Source organism: Glycine max, chromosome 19 (genome assembly GCF_000004515.6).
Source record: "Glycine max cultivar Williams 82 chromosome 19, Glycine_max_v4.0, whole genome shotgun sequence".
In the NCBI taxonomy this organism is placed as follows: domain Eukaryota; kingdom Viridiplantae; phylum Streptophyta; class Magnoliopsida; order Fabales; family Fabaceae; genus Glycine; species Glycine max.
Window position 1 is genome coordinate 12,187,621 of NC_038255.2, and position 11,881 is coordinate 12,199,501.

The 11,881-nt window shown below is 37.1% G+C and overlaps 1 non-coding gene across 1 annotated transcript; it reads left to right on the top strand.

Annotated features, from left to right (window-relative positions):
- Nucleotides 1-8,613: 8,613 nt before the first annotated feature.
- On the top strand, nt 8,614-8,720 carry LOC113000570 (small nucleolar RNA R71). Its single transcript, XR_003265903.1, has one exon. It is a non-coding gene; the product is annotated as a small nucleolar RNA R71 (small nucleolar RNA).
- The last annotated feature ends 3,161 nt before the right edge of the window (nt 8,721-11,881 follow it).

Sequence of the window (11,881 nt, forward strand, 5' to 3'; positions counted from 1 at the left end):
AATGAACACTTTTATGAAGCTTTGGAGGGTGTTCATGGAGGAAAATGAAAATGAAGAATGAGAGGGAAAGGAAAATGGTCTCTTACCACTAAAATCAATTTAAATTCGAAAAAGAAGCTCAGAAACAAGGTCCTTTGTGCAAGGGAATCAAGTTCTCCAATAGAGGATTTTCTTGGAGAGGGAGAAGAAAGTGTGGGTGTTTTGTTCACTACTACAAAAAGCAGATTTAACATCGGCGTCTTAACATCGGTTGTTAAAAAACCGATGTTAACGTAAGCGCAATGGCATAATTGTAAATAATGTGCATCCGTTAACATCGGTTTTGTGAAAATCCGATGTTAACGAAGTGACGTTAACATCGGTTATTGGAAAACCGAGAGTCACACACACACACAGACAAACACACACACACACACATAAAAAAAAACACACACACACACGCACACATACACACACACACACAAATACACACACACATAAAGAGACACACACAGAGTCACACACACACACAGACAACTGTTGATGTCCTTGTATGTTCTTGTATGTGATGAATGTAATATGCTATACAAACAACTATTGATGTCGATATTTGTCTGTAATCAAAATTTAGATTTTGTATGTTCTTGTATGTCATCAATGTAATTTGCTATATAAACAATTGTTGTTCATGCTGAGTGAACCTTAGATTCCCGTTTGAGGCTGAATGCAATGATTCTTGTGGACAATTTGTATTAGTCATTGTATTTAATCTTGAATTGTCTGTTTGGACAGTTTGGAGAGACTGGTATTTTTATGTTACATTCATTCGTTAAGGTTATTATTATTTTGATTAATTTGATGAAATTTCGGTACAATGCATTTCAAGTTGTTCTCTGAGTGCATAATTAATTATCAGGAAATTAATTTCACCGATGTCATGTCGTGTACTCGGAGACCAATGCGAGATGCTGCCGAAATTTAGTCAAATTTTTCAAAATAATGCTAACCCTGATGATCGAGGCCGTACCCGAATCAAATAAACATTAAAATGCAGTAACTAGGAAGTGATCCTAGGTCGTTTCCCAACGAGCAATGATAAACCAAATGTTCCTAACAGATAGTAGGAAAATAGTAACGAATTGGGGGGGTGTTTGCTTTTGTAAATTAAACAGCGAATATATGTGAATTATAAAATATCAGAATTAAAACACGTTGCTTCCCCTTGATTCACAAGCAAGTCTCTTATCCTAGGTTACGAGAGTTCATCCTTTATCAGTTCAACCACTTAATCCAACCCTAAATTAAATTACTAAGCAAAATTTAACACAAGGCATTCATTATGTGATTAAGCAACACATACAACAATTAATCATAAACGATCATTAAGCATGAACGTAAATTAAGCACAGAGACAATTAATTAAGCACTAAGCATGCATGAATTAATAGCAACAAATTCAGAGTAATTAGTGAAGAGGGAAAACTGAACAAAATTTAATAGTAGTAATAGAACCTCAAAGAGAAATGTGTTTGATCCTCAAGAGAAAACAACGCTGGAGACTTAGCCTTCCATTAATCAATAGAGAATGAAATTATAGATTGAAGAATGAAATTTTATTGCTGAAACGAAAAGTAAAAACTGGAATTGCAAAACGAAAAAAGTGTCTAAAAGAAGAAAAGCCTAAAACTAAAAACGAAAATAGGAGAGAGAGAAGAGAGGGGCCTAAACTAGAACCTTGGTGCTGTTATATAGTTTTTCAACCCCAAAGCTTACAAATCTGTTTTAAATCCAAGCCCATAAATAAAATAAAATCAAATCTAGATAAGATAAGATCTAGATGAAATAATATCTAGATGAGATCAAATCTAAATAATATCTAGATAAATAAACTCAAGATAAGATAAAATTTTGTAGAATAAAATAGTATGCCCTCTTCAAGTCCAAGCCCAATTCTGGATTCAAGCCCAATGCTTCATTAATTCCTAAAATTAGATTAAAAACATCAAATTAGCTGAATGGGCCCAAATAATAAAACGGCCTAATTAATTTGACAATTAAGACTAATCAGTACTTAAAATGGTGCAAAAAGGATCAAGAAATAGGATAAAATAATGGCACATCAAAACCCCCCCATACTTAGCCTTTTGCACTCCTGGGCAAAATGAAATAAAGAACAAAATCCAAGGATATCAAAGAGAGTCAAACAAAAACATTTACATATTTTTCAATGAACATCAAGGAATGAAAGGAATGGGTAACATCTAACATGAAGAGATCCAAAGAGTCAAGACATTCGTGAAAATCATCCAAGCAATCCAATCATGGCAAAATAGTAAATCAGCTCAAGAATGAAAAATGATAAAGCCTCACAAGATATACACTCTATCTCTCAAGTGTCTAGGCTACTATTTACCCTCAAAGCACCCATGAAAACCAACACCACATAAACTTGGCAAGATTCTACAATTGACAATCAACCCATAAACACAAGCACATGAGGATCAAAAGGTCTTTTAAGGTTGTAATGGGGCCAAGGACAAGGTAGGGAAAATATGGAATAAGTAGCTAAATCCCAAAGGAATAGAGGAGCAATGGGGAATAAGTGCATATTAAGAAAAAATAAGAAGACCTAAAGATAAAATTTAAACATAAAGAGTAGAATCAAGAGTCTCATAATTTTTTTTCTATTTAAGATCTTATTCACTCAACTTTATTGCTTTTCTTTTTCTTTTTTTTTCGAATTGATTCAACTTGAAACTTGAATTTTTATTTTTTATTTTTTTGCAATTTTTTTATGAAGAGTAACATTTGAGAACTAGCATATCATTCAGCAGCATGTCCAACATTTAACCCATATACAATGTACATCAGTATGGCCCAAAAATACATCATGAAGCATAGCCAACAAAACATGTTATCCAACAAACCCCCCCCCCCCCCCCCACACTTATCCCCAAAACAATTCCAAAGCTCCAAAATTCCTTAAGGGTAAGGTGATATCATGGTTTTTCACTTAAGGCTTGTAGTGAGCTTCAAAACAAGGAAAGGGAAACAAGGCTCAAAAGGGCTATCAAAGGAATTAATTCAAGGTAGGTCCATTTGGCTAGAGGCTTATAAGAACAAAATTGCTTAAATCATTTCCAAATATGCACGTGAATTAGGAAGCATCAACAAGAATCAAGCCAAGGCTATTGTGCAAGCAATCAATGGGGCAAAACACACCAAAAGATTATGATGATGGATGGCTCAAACTCTCACAAAGGTAAACTTATCAATTTCAAATTGAGCTTTCAAAACTATCATGACATGTAGAGGAAAAACAAGGATTTCAAATCACAAAATGTCAAGAGACTTTTATTTTCAGAACAATTACCCATTTTTTGAACATATCCTATAATTCAAAGAAAAATATGCAAAGTTGTACATGCAAACAGAATTGACCTAAAATATTAAACTAGAAACCCAACAAAACTAACAAAACTAACAAATTTAACACAACTAACAAAACTATCAAAACTAGCAAAACCAAAACCAAAGAACACTCCCCCCCATACTTAAACAACACATTGTCCTCAATGTAGCACAATTAAAAGATTAAAAGCAATTAAACCATCAAATAGAATCGGACAAATGTAATAAAAGTAAAGAAGGAGATAGGAAAAGAAAAACTCCCTAAGTCATGGTGGAGGAAGAGTAGGGTGGAGTAAGGAAGTCTCTTCCACCACTACGTCCAGTAAAGAAGGGTTTGTCAGGAATGGCTTAAGTCGATGTCCATTGACCTTGAAACTCTTGTTTGTGGAGTCGCTTTTGATCTCAACTGTACCATAAGGAAAAACATTAGTAACAACAAAAGGACCAATCCACTTAGACCTCAACTTACCACTCATGAGTCCAAGCTTAGAATTATACAATAACACTTTTTGCCCAACCCTGAAGTCCTTCTTAATTATCCTACTATCATGGAACTTCTTGGTCTTTTCTATGTAGAACTTGGCATTCTCATATGCTTCTAGGCGGATCTCATCTAACTCACTCAGTTGCAGCTTTCTTTCCTCACCAGCTTGATCCATAGAGAAGTTGCAGGTCTTCACTGCCCAGTATGCTTTGTGCTCAATCTCAACTGGAAGATGACATGCCTTTCCAAAGACAACTTGATAAGGAGACATTCATATGGGTGCTTTGTAGGAAGTCCGATGTGCCCAAAGAGCATCATCTAGCCTGGTACTCCAATCTTTCCTGCTTGGTTGCACAATCTTCTCTAAAATTCTCTTGATCTCCATGTTAGAAATTTATGCCTATCCATTGGTATGGGGGTGGTATGGTGTGGATACCCTGTGTACAACCCCGTACTTTTTAAGCAAGGCATGCATTGATTTGTTGCAAAAATTGGTTCCTTGATCACTAACAATTGCTTTAGGTACTCCAAACCTGCAAAACAGATTAGATCTGACAAAATCTACAACAATCTTAGCATCATTAGTTCTAGTGGGCTTGGCTTCCATCCATTTTGAAACATAATCAACTGCAAGGAGAATGTAAACATAACCAAAAGAGACAGGAAAAAGGCCCATGAAATCTATGCCCCAGACATCAAACACCTCACAGAATAGCATAGGTTGCTAAGGCATTTGTTGTCGCCATGTAATTGCACTTCCTGCTCTCTGACACTGCTCACAAGTACTACAAATCTTCCACGCATCTTTAAAGATGGTGGGCCAATAAAATCCACAATCAAGTACTTTGTGAGCTGTCCTTTGAACACCCAGATGACCTCCCGGTGCGGAAGAATGACAGAACTGCAGGATTGAGCCAGTCTCATGATTTGGAATGCATCGTCTAATGACCTGATCATTGCACAATTTCCACAAGTAGGGATCATCCCAAATAAAATGCTTAGCATCTCTTTTAATTTTATCTTTTTGAGCCTTAGATGCTAAGGGAGGAAAAACAAAAGCAACTAAATAATTGACAATGTTAGCAAACCAGGGAGTAGAAAGAGAATCAGAAATACTATACAGTATATATAAATGATCATCCGGGAAATCATCCCAAATGGGTGAGTCCTCATCAGACACATGTTCGATCCGACTCAAATGATCAGCAACTAAATTTTGTGCTTCGCTCCTATCACGGATCTCCAAGTCAAAATCTTGGACCCAGAGCATCCATTGGATCAACCTAGGCTTTGAATCAGCCTTCTTCAACAAGTACTTTAAAGCTACATGGTCAGTATAAACAATAATGCGAGTACCAAGCAAATAAGAATGAAATTTTTTAAGAGCAAAAACTATGGCTAGTAGCTCTTTCTCAGTAGTAGTATAATTTGCTTGGGCAGCATCTAAAGTCCTAGAAGCATAATATATCACCCTAGGCAATTTATCAATTTGATGCATCACACATAAGCTCAAAAGGGGTTGTCCAGTCAGGTGCCTGGATGATGGGGGTGGTAGTCAGTGCTCTTTTGAGGCAATCAAAAGCCTCTTTGTATTTATCATTAAATTCAAACTCCACCTCCTTTTGCAACAAGTTGGATAGTGGAAGGGCTACCTTGCTAAAATCTCTTATAAAGCGCCTGTAGAATCCTGCATGACCAAGAAAAGATCGCACCTCTCGTACGCAAGAGGGGTAAGGCAATTGTGAAATAACAAAAATTTTTGCAGGATCTACTTCAATGCCCTTTTTGGAAATAATGTGGCCTAAAACTATACCTTGTTCAACCATAAAATGACATTTTTTCAAAATTTAGAACAAGGTTAGTTTCAGTGCATCTATTCAAAACCTTTTCTAGACTATCCAAACAAATATCAAAAGAGGATCCATATACAGTGAAATCATCCATAAACACCTCTGTGCAATTTTCTAAAAAATCACTAAAAATACTAATCATGCACCGCTGGAAGGTACCAGGGGCATTGCACAGGCCGAAAGGCATCCTCATATAGGCAAAAGTGCCGAAGGGGCAGGTGAATGTGGTCTTTTCTTGATCCTCAGGAGCAATAGTGATTTGCATATAACCAGAAAAACCATCAAGGAAACAGTAGTGAGATTTACCTGCCAGGCGTTCAAGCATCTGGTCAATGAATGGAAGTGGAAAATGGTCCTTTTTGGTAACCTGGTTCAGCCTCCTATAGTCGATGCAGACTCTCCAACTGTTCTACACCCAAGTAGGAATCAGCTCCTCCTTCTCATTTTTAATCACGGTGAGGCCGATTTTCTTCGGAACTACCTGGACGGGACTCATCCATTGGCTGTTGGAGATAGGATAAATGATTCCAACTTGCAAAAGCTTGGTTACCTCCTTCTTCACTACATCAAGAATTACCGGGTTGAGTCTTCTCTGTGGCTGTCTTACTGGTTTAGGCCCATCCTCTAAATTTATCCGGTGCATACATGTGGATGGGCTAATACCATGAATGTCCGCCAGGGCCCAGCCTATAGCCTTCTTATGCTTCTTGAGAACTGATAACAACTTCTCCTTTTGCTCATCAGCAAGGGAGGCAGATATAATTACTGGAAAACTTTTGCTCTCGTCTAAGTAAGCATATTTTAAAGTTGATGGCAGAGGCTCCAATTCTGGTGTGGGCGGCTGGATAATGGTAGAAAGAGATGGTTTCTCAACCTGTAACTCATAAAGAAAGTCAGAGGTATGTGTACTTCCTGAAACATGGTTAGTTCTATCTTACTCTAGAAAATCAATCTCAAGAGGTAAAACATCACCAGACATGTAATTAATATAAATTTCAGATTCACTCTCAGCATCAAATTCAGACATATGATCAAGTACAAATTCAGATTCGATACATGAAGAGTGACAGGCATGCAAATTAGAATGAAGATCATTCATGTATTCATCAACAACATGGTCAATTATTTCAACACGAAATACAAAAAGATCTTCAGATGGGTGTTTCATAGCATCAAGAATATTAAAATGAACAGTTATATCACCAAACTCCATAGATAGTGTACCTGCATATACATCTATCTTAGTTCTAGCAGTTTTCATAAAAGGTCTGCCTAGAATGATGGGACTGATCCTTTAGAAAATCCCTCCTCCATATTCAAAATATAAAAATCAACAGGGAAAATCAGGTCACCAACTCTAACTAAGACATCCTCTATGAAACCAGTAGGATAGGCAACACTTCTATTAGCTAAATGAATTACCACATCAGTTGACTGCAAAGGACCTAGAGATAGAGAATTAAAAATAGACAGAGGCATGACACTAACATAAGATCCTAAATCTAGCATGGCATTGTCAAACTTATTGTTCCCTATAATACAAGGTATGCTGAATGTACCTGGATCTTTACATTTTTCAGGGATTTGGGGAACATATTTACCAATCAATGCGGAGACATTTCTGCCCATACTAATTCTTTCACTTCCTTTAAGCTTCCGCTTATTAGTGCACAGCTCCTTCAAGAATTTAGCATATCTTGGAATTTGCTTTATGGCATCCAGCAGAGGTATGTTTACCTCTACTTTTCTAAATTTTTCCAATATCTCCTTCTCTGCCTCTTCCATTTTTTTGTTGGAAATTGCTCTTGGAGGGAACGGAAGAGGGATATGCTGCTTTTGTAAATCAGAATTACCAGTGGGAAATTCACCTGCATAGAAATTGTTAGGTAACTTACTCTTTAAATTTTTGTCATCATCTTTTTCTGGAGTAGAGTGAAGTTTGGCAGGTTCATTTATGGATGAGGAAGATGTTGCTGGTTGAGGTCCTTGACACTCCTTTCCCGACCTCAATGCAATGGCACTCATATTTTTGGGATTCTGGATGGATTGAGAAGGTAATCTGTCAGAATTCTGGGATTGTTGTTGATTTAATTGTGTAGCCAATTGTCCCATCTAATTAGTTAAGCTTTGAATGGAGGCTCTGGTCTCTTGTTGAAACTGCATGTTTTGCATAGTCATTTGCCTCACAAGTTCTTCAAGGGAAGGTTGCGGAGGAGCCTCAACTGTTTGCTGTTTTTGGGGCTGTTGCTGTTGTTTTTGTTGCTACTGGATTGGTGGAGGAACGTATGCTCTGCTTGGGCCAGCAACTTTCTGAAAATAAGGTTGCTGTTGTTGTTGTTGTTGCTGCTGTTGTGAAGGATTTGACCATCTAAGGTTGGGATGATTCCTCCACCCAAGATTGTACCTGTTGCTGGAGAGGTCATAATTGTTCTGTTGTGGCTGCTTTTGCTGCTGAGGTTGAGGAGGTCTGTTGTAGATGTTTGCAGCATAAGCTTCAGGCTGTTCAATTGCTTCAGATTGTTGCACAGAAGGGCAAAGGTTTGTATGGTGGCCCACAGAGGAGCATAAACCACAGAGTCTGGCGATAGTGCAGATTTTTTATTCAAGGACAGCTGGGTTACCAGGTTAACCAAGGCATCTAGTTTACCTTCAGGCTTCTTAGTCTCAGCTGATGAAGATGAATTCGTGGCTACTTCATGCACTCCTCTAATGACAATAACATCACTTCTGGCACTAAATTTTTGGGAGTTTGAAGCCATCTTCTCAATTAAATTTCTGGCTTCAGTAGGGATCATGTCTCCAAGGGCTTCACCACTGGCAGCATCTATCATACTTCTCTCCATGTTACTGAGTCCTTCATATAAATATTGAAGGAGAAGCTCCTCAGAAATCTGGTGGTGAGGGCAACTGGCACATAGTTTCTTAAATCTCTCTCAGTATTCATATATGCTCTCTCCAATAAGTTTTCTAATGCCTGAAATATCCTTTCTGATGGTCGTGGTCTTGGAAGCAGGGAAAATTTTTTCTAAGAATACTCTCTTGAGGTCATCCCAGCTCGTGATAAACCTTGGAGCAAGGTAATATAGCCAGTCCTTTGCCACTCCCTCTAAAGAATGAGGAAAAGCCTTCAAAAATATGTGATCCTCCTGGACATCTGGGGGTTTCATGGTGGAGCAGACAATATGGAATTCTTTCAGATGTTTGTGCGGGTCTTCACCTGCAAGGCCATGAAACTTTGGAAGCAAATGGATCAATCCAGTTTTAAGAACATATGGGATATCCTCATCAGGGTATTGGATGCACAAGCTTTCGTAGGTGAAATCAGGTGCAGCCATTTCCCTTAGAGTCCTCTCACGGGGTGGAGGTTGTGCCATGTTCTCAGAATGTTCAAAACTATAATGCTCAAAATCTCCAATAATAGAATGCTCAGGATGCTCAAAAGGTACTAAATGATGTCTAACTAAACTATGAAATGTCCTATCTATCTCAAGATCAAAGGGTTGTAAGTCAGATGGATTGCCTCTAGTCATACACTATATTCAGCATGCACAACAGTTGCCTTCTTATGCAAGTAACAATGTAGGTTTGAACTACAGCTACCATTAAATGATATCCAAATGACTTGAAATTTTGTGAGCAGCCTTAAAATCATGAAAAGATGGCACAAAAATTTTCAGGCAAAAATTCAAAGTCTAACTATGGAAACTACCTAAGGAAAGTTTAGAAAAATAAAACAATAAAACTTGAAAAATAAAAAAAAATAAAAAAAAAACTAGTAAACAGGCGATTTTGACTAGCTAGAGACCTCAGTTGGCCTTCGACGGGCTGCCACAATGTGGGAAATTTTTTTCTACCCCAAATACATATATAATAGTAGTCATTCTGAAACCCGGAGCAAAAGTTATGGTCGTTCGAAGTTTTGCTAAACACAAGTTCTCAAATTTTTTTGAATCCTCAAATCTGGCCATAACAAGTGTTCTTGGTATTTTTCACACAAAATATGAGTCAAAAGAACCTACCACACAAAAATTCAGCCAAAAATAACAACCCGAACTATCAAAACAAAAATTGCCAATTAAATTGTCAACGGTTGTCGCTAATGTAATGTTGTGTGAACAGTAACATAGAATCAGTCTCTAATTCCGTCGCTAAGCACTATTCACAGCAAAACATAAAACTGAAACAAGAGAAGCGTTGAACAAGGGGTACTACTAAATTGCAAAACAGAACATCAAATAAAACAGAACAACGCACTAACACAACACGAACACACTAAACAAAAAAATTAAACGTAAAACAACTAAACATAAAGCACGAATCACTAGCTATTATGAATCTTTGGACCACTGCTCCCTGGCAACGACGCCAAATTTGATCGAGGCCATACCCGAATCAAATAAACATTAAAATGCAGTAACTAGGAAGTGATCCTAGGTCGTTTCCCAACGAGCAATGATAAACCAAATGTTCATAACAGATAGTAGGAAAATAGTAACGAATTGGGGGAGGGGGGGTTGTTTGCTTTTGTAAATTAAACAGCGAATAGATGTGAATTATAAAATATCAGAATTAAAACACGTTGCTTCCCCTTGATTCACAAGCAAGTCTCTTATCCTAGGTTACGAGAGTTTATCCTTTATCAGTTCAACCACTTAATCCAACCCTAAATTAAATTACTAAGCGAAATTTAACATAAGACATTCATTATGTGATTAAGCAACACATACACCAATTAATCATAAACGATCATTAAGCATGAACGTAAATCAAGCGCAGAGACAACTAATCAAGCACTAAGCATGCATGAATTAATAGCAACAAATTCAGAGTAATTAGTGAAGAGGAAAAACTGAACAGAATTTAATAGTAATAATAGAACCTCAAAGAGAACTGTGCTTGATCCTCAAGAGAAAACAACGCTGGAGACTTAGCCTTCCATTAATCAATAGAGAACGAAATTTTAGATTGAAGAACGAAATTTTATTGTTGAAATGAAAAGTAAAAACTGGAATTGCAAAACGAAAAAAGTTTCTAAAAGAAGAAAAGCCTAAAACTAAAAACGAAAATAGGAGAGAGAAGAGAGGGGCCTAAACAAGAACCATGGTGTTGTTATATAGTTTTCCAGCCCCAAAGCTTACAAATTTGTTTTAAATCCAAGCCCATAAATAAAATCAAATCAAATCTAGATAAGATAAGATAAGATAAGATCTAGATGAAATAATATCTAAATAAGATCAAATCTAAATAATATCTAGATAAGATAAACTCTAGATAAGATAAAATTTTGTAGAATAAAATAGTCTGCCCTCTTCAAGTTCAAGCCCAATTCTGGATTCAAGCTCAATGCTTCATTTATTCCTGAAATTAGATTAAAAACATCAAATTAGCTGAATGGGCCCAAATAATAAAACTGCCTAATTAATTTGACAATTAAGACTAATCAGTACTTAAAATGGTACAAAAAGGGTTAAGAAATAGGAGAAAATAATGGCGCATTACCTAACGTATGAAGCTAACATAAAAGACAGTCTTCCTAAATGGGATAGGGTTACACCTATAAATAAAAAAGTGAGATTTTCATGCATGAAATTGCTTAGATGGGTCGAAGTTGGATGAATCAAAGTCGCATGAGCCCAGAATATGAGGATGGCGTTGAGCAGTTCTTGCAATGTGCTTTAGAAAGAGGTCTACCAAATGAAGAAGGAAAATATTATTGTCCTTGCATCAACTGTTTGAACGGAAGACAACAACTACTGGACGACATACGGGAGCATCTATTGTGTGATGGGATTAAGAAGAATTACACGACGTGGATATGGCATGGTTAAGTGACAGACATGCAGAGTGGGTCTCAATATGAACCGTTTGATGTAGAAATGGGAGATCACTTGGAGGACATGATTCGTGACCTTGGACAAGAGTCTTTTCAGCAACCACATACCCTTGTGTATGAAGGATTGCAGAGTGATTCAAAGAAGCCTTTGTATACGGGGTGCAAGAATTCCTTAACCCTGTTGTCTGCGGTGCTAAGTTTGGTTAATGTGAAGGCCAAGTATGGGTGGAGTGACAAAAGTTTTACCTCACTGCTTAAGGTAGTGCACAATTTGCTTCCAAAGGACAACACGCTACCTAAAAATTACTATAAGGAGAAAAAGAT